The sequence below is a fragment of the Chiloscyllium plagiosum genome, chromosome 45, assembly GCF_004010195.1.
Source record: "Chiloscyllium plagiosum isolate BGI_BamShark_2017 chromosome 45, ASM401019v2, whole genome shotgun sequence".
Classification (NCBI taxonomy): domain Eukaryota; kingdom Metazoa; phylum Chordata; class Chondrichthyes; order Orectolobiformes; family Hemiscylliidae; genus Chiloscyllium; species Chiloscyllium plagiosum.
In genome coordinates, this window is record NC_057754.1 from 11310416 (window position 1) to 11318839 (window position 8424).

At 44.8% G+C, this 8424-nt stretch overlaps 1 long non-coding RNA gene across 1 annotated transcript in view; it reads left to right on the forward strand.

Annotated features, from left to right (window-relative positions):
- Positions 1-771: 771 nt before the first annotated feature.
- LOC122543956 overlaps positions 772-8424 on the forward strand; it is a 9452-nt gene continuing 1799 nt past the window's right edge. The window contains exons 1-2 of the long non-coding RNA XR_006310203.1: positions 772-888; positions 2316-2440. This is a non-coding gene — a long non-coding RNA (uncharacterized LOC122543956). The remainder of the gene's footprint in view (positions 889-2315; positions 2441-8424) is intronic.

The following is an 8424-nucleotide window of genomic DNA, read 5'->3' on the forward strand; positions in this document are numbered from 1 at the left end:
GCGGGGGCGGGCGGCTGGGGCTGGGGGTCTGCAGTGGCCACCCACTTAAATTACCCCAAGCACTCCCTTTCTGACATGATCATCCTTGGCACCCCCATTGCCAAAACCAACCACTACGCAAATTGGAGGAACAACACGTTATCTTCTCTCTGGACACCCTACAGTCCAAAGGACTCAACTTTGGGGTCTCCAATTTCTAATAACCTCCCATCCCATTCCCTGACTCCCTTCCCAGTCACTCCCTATCACTTCCACTGCTCTCTACCTCCAATTGGATTCATTCCTCCCATTGTCCAACCAACTACGGTACTTCACCTATCCCCACCTCACTACCCTGCCCCAACCACCTCCTTTATATGCAGCTTCCCAACATCTCCTCCCAATCTTTAAGAAGGGGGACACCTGAGACGTCGATTATTCCACCTCCTGACGCTGCCTGGCTTGCTGTGTTCTTCCAGCCTCCTGCCTGTCAGGTTTGGAGAAAGGATATTGATTGAAGGTGATGCATAAGACTGCCAACCCCGCCCCCCACCCTGATTTACAGGGGCACTCCCCAAATGCCAGCCACGTCACGTGACCTGCGCTCGGGGCACCCCGTGCGCTCTCACGCGAGTTCCTGGTCGTTGGTCGCTAACTGCCGCGGTGCGCGTGCACACTCGTTAGAACTACAACACCCACCGGGCCCCGCGGACCTAGTATCCGCCCGGCATGTTTACCAACTCGTACTACGCAGGCGCTACGCTCCCAGGCAGCATGGATAATGTAGTTCGCACAGGGTGTGCTGCAGGAAGCTGTGCGGAGAAACAGTTAATGTCTTGAGTCTGATCTAACTCTTGTTCAGACCTGGAAAATGCTAGGGTTTCTGTTGTAGACCGAGGAGAACAGATGGTAAGAGTGCCCAGAGTATGTCCCTTTTTGGTGAATATTTGGCACTGTTTGCCTCTGTTCATTTACAGCCAGACATAATCCTGTTTCCCCTGTTTATCTCCACCAGTGCTCATTTTCATACTCAAACCATGGCACGCTGCTTCTTGTTCTCGGTTATTGTTTATCCTTTATGGGGCTCACTTTAAAACTTCATCATCCCTTTGAATTCCATCTTATTCCTAATTTCCTGGAGGAACTCTTACTGTGACATTGCTCATTTACTCTGCTTTATTATGCAACACTCGATCTGAAACAGATCTACCTCCAGTTAGTGAACAATGTTGTTGTTGTTCCAAGAAACACTGACAAAACCATTCTACAAACTCCATTTTGAGATCACTCTTGCCAATGTGATTGACCCGGACTGTATGCAAACTGAAGTCCCCCATAATTATTCCCTTGTCTTTTTACAAATCCCAGTAGGTTCCTGTTTAATGCAGTGTCTTAACGATGCAGTGCTGATATCCAAGTCAAAAGTGTTCACCTATTTTCAATTCTTGGCACATCGTCCTTCCAAATTGCTTTCCTACTGACTGTATTTCATAACCTGGGGATAAATAATTTGTCAGTCTTGCTTTTGTTATGCCGAACTAAAAGGTTCCTCCCTCCTCCATTTCCATTCTGTCTGTCCCTCTGTAAAACTGAGTACTCTTGAATATTAATGTCCTACATTTTGTTCACATTAACCAAGTCTCTCTGGTGATTAGATCAAAGTCATTCACTTCTGTGTTCACCTGTCCATCCATCTTATTGCAGATACTTTGCGCATTCAAATAGAGAAACAATAACTTACATCTTATTACCAGTTAAACTTGTCCCTTACTGTTCCTTTCTTCATCCACATTATCATGTTATTCCTATGTTTGAACCTTTCTCATTGTTTTTGAAAATATCGACTCACCCGACCCCTGTTCCTGCCTCATCTCTGTCAGTTAAAAGGCTATTCGTAATCGTATTCATACGACTAGCCAGGACACTGGTCCCAGCACTGATCTTGTGGAATCCAATACTGAAGCTCGCTTTTCTTGAGCACTGGTGCCAATGCCCCATGAATCAAAACCACTTCTTCTGACAGTATTGTTTGATTCTGAAACTTCTTGCATGCTTTTGGGATTGCTCAGTATCTCTTCATGTGATCCCTCACTGTGTGTGTGTGTGTGTGTCTAGCTGCTGCATCTGTCTGCCACTTTCTGTTGCAGCTACTCTAAGATTCTGGGCCGACAGAATTCTCCACTGTAGACAGGAGAGCCTAAAAGATTATGTAACATTGACCAGGAATGGAGACTGGGATTTTTTACATCTCTGTGAGACTCGGTATCATTCTATTCGGGTAATACTCATTTCATCAGCGTAATTTCTGAATCTTTCTATTTCTGTGTCTCCTGTAGCTACTCGGAATTCTTAACTCAGCAGAATTCCCACATTCTGCCTCATCCATCACCACATTGAAGACAATCAACCAGCCAGAAAGATGAGGGAGAGTGAGATCTACAGTCTTCAATAAATCCTGCAGGTAAGATCACTTGTGTTGGATAAAGGTGAATTAGAGGGCTCAAAGCTCTAGGCCCACAAACATGACACAGCTTGAGCGCTGAAGTGGGAGCACAGAAGCTCCATTGTTATCCTCTCACGAGGCCTGCTTTCACCATTCCTTTACTGAGCTTTGCAAAGATAGCATGGGCTACAATTGATGACTGGGATCTTCACATGCTGTTTTCGTGAAGTTCAGTTCAACAGAGGTGGAAGCAGATCTGTCACGAGAGGCTGCTAATTAAGTCTGATATCTTTTTGTATTATGCTGTTCTCTGTCTTCAACACAGTATTTATGTCATGTGTTATGTTGCTGTGTTTTATCTATCTAACTTCTATTACTGTCCCTATCTCTGTAACCTCCTCCAGTCCTTACTACCCACCCTATCTCTGTAACTTGCTCCTCTCTCTACAGCATGCCCTGTCTCAGCAAACTGCAGTCACTGCAGTAGTCACTATCTTTCCCATCTCCTCCAGTCTCTGCCATCTCCTACAGACCACCCCATCAGTGCACCCTCCTCCAGTCTTTGCAACACTCCTTCCTCCCATGCTTCAGCAATTCACTATTTCTGTAATCTCCTACCGTTACTGCAAATCTCCCCAACTGCTTCAGGTTCTCCAAACGGTAAAGCTTTTCCTCCTTGTGTAATTTGCTTCAGTCTCTACTATACTCATTGTTCGGGTGACCTTCTGAAGCCACTTTGACCCTCCCCGTGCCTGTCACCTCATTCAGTCTCTACAATATTCTCCGTCTCTGACCTGCTTTTTGTAACTAGAATGCTCCCTATCTCTACTTTCTCCAGTCACTATTAGCCTTCCTAAAGTTGTAATCTCTTGCAGCCACCTAAAACTATCCATGTCCCTGTAACATCCTCTTGAAAAGAGGGAGAGGTATGGCATTGTTAGTCAAGGACGGTATTAAGGTGGCAATATTTGGTGAGAACTCATCTACTTAGGGAGTGTAGCCTGAGATTAGAAACTGGAAAGGAGAGGTCACCCTGTTGGATGTTTTCTATAGGCCTCCGAAAATTTCCAGAGATGTCGAGGAAAGGATTGCTAAGATTATTCTGGAGAGGAGTGAAAGTAACAGAGTTGTTGTTATGGGGGCTTTAACTTTCCAAATATTGACGGGAAATGTGATAATTCGAGTAGTTTAGGTGGGTCAGTTTTTGCCCAATGTGAGCAAGAGGATTTTGTGACACAGTATGTGGATAGTCAGAGAGTGTGGTGTTGGAAAAGCACAGCTGGTCAGGTAACATCCGAGGAGCAGGAGGATCAAAATTTCAGCATGGAATAAGATGGGGGGAGGGGAAATGAGGAAACTGGTGAAATCCACATTGATCCCGTCTGACTGGAGGGTCCCTCTCGGCATCGACTGGTTAGGGTTTGGTAATGGAGAAGGTGTTGAATGAGGAATGTAACCGAACATTTTAACTCCTCCCTCATTCCGCCAAGTTTGAATCCAGTTTGCCAACTTCTTTTGGATCCCCTGGGGATACCAGCTTTTCATGTGGGGCCTTGTCAAATGTCTTAAGTTCATGTAAACCACATCAACCACACACAGACACACACTCTTCCTGTAGGCATCTGCAGTCTCTCAAACATTCTGTATCAGAATCGCTTTTTCCAGTCCATACAATCAGTCCTATCTCTGTGAACCTCTCTTCCCAATACAACCCTCCCTGTCCGTGTGTTCCCCTGCACTGCCACAATGTTTCTTGTCTGAAAAAGTCTCCAGTACATTGAGCTGCCCCTATTTGTAGAACGTCTTCCAGACCCAAAAAGCCTTTGCAACTTCCTCAATCCCTTACAGCCCTCATTATCAGTATAATCTTCCTCCTTCACAGCAAATCTCCATACCTTGGTGACCTCCTCCAGCTCCTGCAATCTTCCATAACCCCATATGCCGTACAGCTGCAAGTATCCTTCCTAATGTAATCTCTCCAATCCTCACAATCTCTATAAAGTTCACCCATCTCCACAACATACACATTCTCCGTAAGCTATACTAGTCCCTCCTACTTATATCCATGTAAACGCTTCAGTCCCTTCAACCCTTTACTTCTGTAGCCTCTTGCAGTTCATATATGGCTCCTTATCTCTATAGAGGAGAAAGTGAGGTCTGCAGATGCTGGCTGAAGAAGGGCTTATGAACCGAAACGAAACGTCGATTCTCCTGTTCCCTGGATGCTGCCTGACCTGCGCTTTTCCAGCAACACATTTCCAGCTCCTTTTCTCTATAACCTCCTCCAGACTTTACTTCTCTACTTATTTTCAAAATCTCTACCACCTCTTACAATTCTCCCGATCACTTGATTAACTCTCATATCCAATTACCTCTGTTTGTTTGTAAAGTCCTCTTAACCTTCCAACCATTCCCTGATCTGTGCACTCCTCCAACCTCTCAAATCTTGCCTGTCTCAATTATTGTGCAGTCATAGAGTTGTCCAGCATTGAAACGGATCCTCCACTCCAAGTTGTCTGCGTCAACGAGATATCCTAAATTAATCTAGTCCTTCTAAATCCTTCCTATTCCTTTACCCATCCAGATGCCTTTTAAATGCTGTACTTGAACCAACTGTAGCAAATGCTGTGGCAGCTCATTGCATAAACGCATCACCCTCTGCATGAAAATATTGCCCCTTGTATCCATTTTAAATATTTCTCCTCTGGCATTAGATCTATACCCTCGAGGTTTGGACTCCCATCTCCCTGTAGAAAAGATCTTTTCTACTTAGCCGATTCATGCTCCTCATAATTTTATAAGCCACGATCAGATCACCTCTCTGCCTCCTGGGAAAATAGCCTCTGCCATTTCAGAATCTCTCCCTATACCTCAAACCTTCTAGCCCTGGCAACATCCTTGTAAATCTTTTCTGAAATTTTTCAAGTTTCACCACATTCTTCCTATAGCAGGGAGACTAGAATTGCACGCAGTATTCCAAAAGTAGCCTATACAATGCCCTGCACAGCTGCCATGGGCAGCACGGTGGCACAGTGGTTAGCACTGCTGCCTGAGACCCGGGTTCAATTCCCGCCTCAGGCGACTGACTATGTGGAGTTTCCACGTTCTCCCCATGTTCTCCTCCGGGTGTTCCGGTTTCCTCCCATAGTCCAAAGATGTGCAGGTCAGGTGAATTGGCCATGCAAAATTGCCCGTAGTGTGAGGTAAGGGGTAAATGTAGGGGTATGGGTGGGTTGCGCTTCGGCGGGTCGGTGTGGACTTGTTGGGCAGAAGGGCCTGTTTCCACGCTGCAATCTAATCTAATCTAATCTAATATGATCTCCAACTCATCTCCTCAAGGCAATCATCAATAAAGGCAAGCATAATAAATGGATTCTTCACGATTCTGTCTACCTGCAACTCCACTATCAAGGAACTATGAACCTGCCCTCCAAGATCTCTTTGTTCAACAATATTCGGCAGGACCTTACCATTACGTGTATAAGTCCTGCCCTGATTTGTCTTTCTAAAATGCAGCCCCTCGAATTTCTCCAAATTAACCTCCACCTGCCACTCTTCGGCTCATTGGCCCATCTGATCAAGATCCTGTTGTAGTCTGAGGTAACCTGCTTCACTGTCCACTACACTGATGTCCAATTCTGGTGTTGTCTGCAAAGTTACTAACCATGCCTTGTATGATCACATTCAAAGCATTTATATAACTGACAAATAGCAGTGGACCCAGCACTGAACTTGTGGCACAATGCTGGTCACAGGCCTCGAGTCTGAAAAGCAAACGTCCATCACCACCGTCTGTCTTCTACCTTCGAGCCAGTTCTGTATCCAGATTGCAAGATTTCCATGTGATCTAACATTTTTAACCAGTATACCATGAGGAACCTTGTCGAATTGAAGTCCACATCGATCACGTCCACCGATCATTCCTTATCAATCCCCTTTGTTACTTCTTCAAAAAACGCAAGTTAGTGAGATACGATTTCCATGCACAAAGCCATATTGACTATTCATATGCGTTGCCCAGATTGCAAGATTTCCATGTGATCTAACATTTTTAACCAGTATACCATGAGGAACCTTGTCGAATTGAAGTCCACATCGATCACGTCCACCAATCATTCCTTATCAATCCCCTTTGTTACTTCTTCAAAAAACGCAAGTTAGTGAGATACGATTTCCCATGCACAAAGCCATATTGACTATTCATATGCGTTGCCTTTCCAGTACATATACATCCTGTCCCTCAGGAATCCCTCCAACAACTTGCCCACCACTGATGTCAAGCTCACCGGTTTACAGTTCCCTAGCTTTTCCTTCCCACCTTTCTTAAATAGTGGCATCACCGTGTTCTGGTACCTCATCTGTGGCTATTGATGAGACAAATAGTTCAGCAAGGAGTCCTGCAACCACTTCACTAACTTCCCACAGAGTTCTGGGTACACATGATCAGATCATGGGGATTTATCAACCTTGATGCATTTGAGACTCCAGTACCGCCTCTTCTGTAATATGGACATTTTTAAAGATGTTGCTATTTGATTCCCTGTGTTCTGTATTTTCTATACCCTTCTCCAGTAAAAACTGAAGCAAAGCTGTTGTTTAGTATCTGCCCCATCTCCTGTGGCTCCACACATAGGCAACCTTGTTAATCTTTAATGGGTCATATTCTTGCCCTAGTTACCTCTTTGTCCTTAATGTAGTTGTCAAAACCCTTTAGATTCTCCTGAACCGTACTTTCCAAAGATACCTCATGTCCCCTGTTTGCCCTCTTGATTTCCCTGTTAAGTATATTCCTACTGCCTTTATACTCTTCTAGGGATACAATCGAATTCTGCTGTTTATAGCTGGAATATGTCTCCTGCTTATTTGTGACAAAAACCTCAATTTTTCTCGTCATCCTACATTCCCTACTGTTATCAGCCTTGCCCTTCATCCTAACAGGATCATACTGGCTCTGGACTCTCGTTACCTCACTTTTGAAGCCGTCACTTCACTAGCAAACATCTACCCCACCCCACCCAAACAATTTTTGAAAGATTTTGCCAAATACTATGAAAATTGGCCTTCCTTCAATTCAGAACTTTAACTTCTAGATCCAATCTATCCTTTTACGTCACTATTTTAAAGCCAGTAGTGTTTAACATGCAACTGGACAGAATCAAACTACTTTTGCGAAAATGTATACAGAGATAGTTTATGAATAAAGTATATAGACAATAGGTGCAGGGGTTGGCCATTCTGCCCTTTGAGCCTGCAGCACCATTCAATATGATCATGGCTGATCATTCTTAATCAGTATCCTGTTCCTGACTTATCTCCATAACCCTTGATTCCACTATCCTTGAGAGCTCTATCCAACTCTTTCTTAAATGAATCCAGAGACTGGGCCTCCACTGCCCTCTGGGGCAGAGCATTCCACACAGCCACCACTCTCTGGATGAAGACGTTTCTCATCATCTCTGTCCTAAATGGTCTACCCCGTATTTTTAAGCTGTGTCCTCTGTTTCGGCACTCACCCCGCAGCGGAAACATGTTGCCTGCCGCCAGAGTGTCCAATCCTTTGATCATCTTATATGTCTCAACCAGATCCCCTCTCAGTCTTCTAAACTCAAGGGTACACAAGCCCAGTCGCTCCAGTCTTTCAGTGTAAGGTAATCCCGCCATTCCAGGAATTGACCTCGTGAACCTACGCTGCATTCCCTCAATAGCCAGAATGTCTCTCCTCAAATTTGGAGACCAGAACTGCACACAGTACTCCAGGTGTGGTCTCACCAGGGCCCTGTACAGCTGCAGAAGGACCTCTTTGCTTCTATACTCAATCCCTCTTGTTATGAAGGCCAGCATGCTATTAGCCTTCTTCACTACCTGATGTACCTGCATGCTTGCCTTCATTGACTGGTGTACAAGAACACCCAGATCTCTATGTGCTGCCCCTTTACCTAAATTGATTCCACTTAGGTGGTAATCTGCCTTCCTGTTCTTGCCAACAAAGTGGATAACCATAC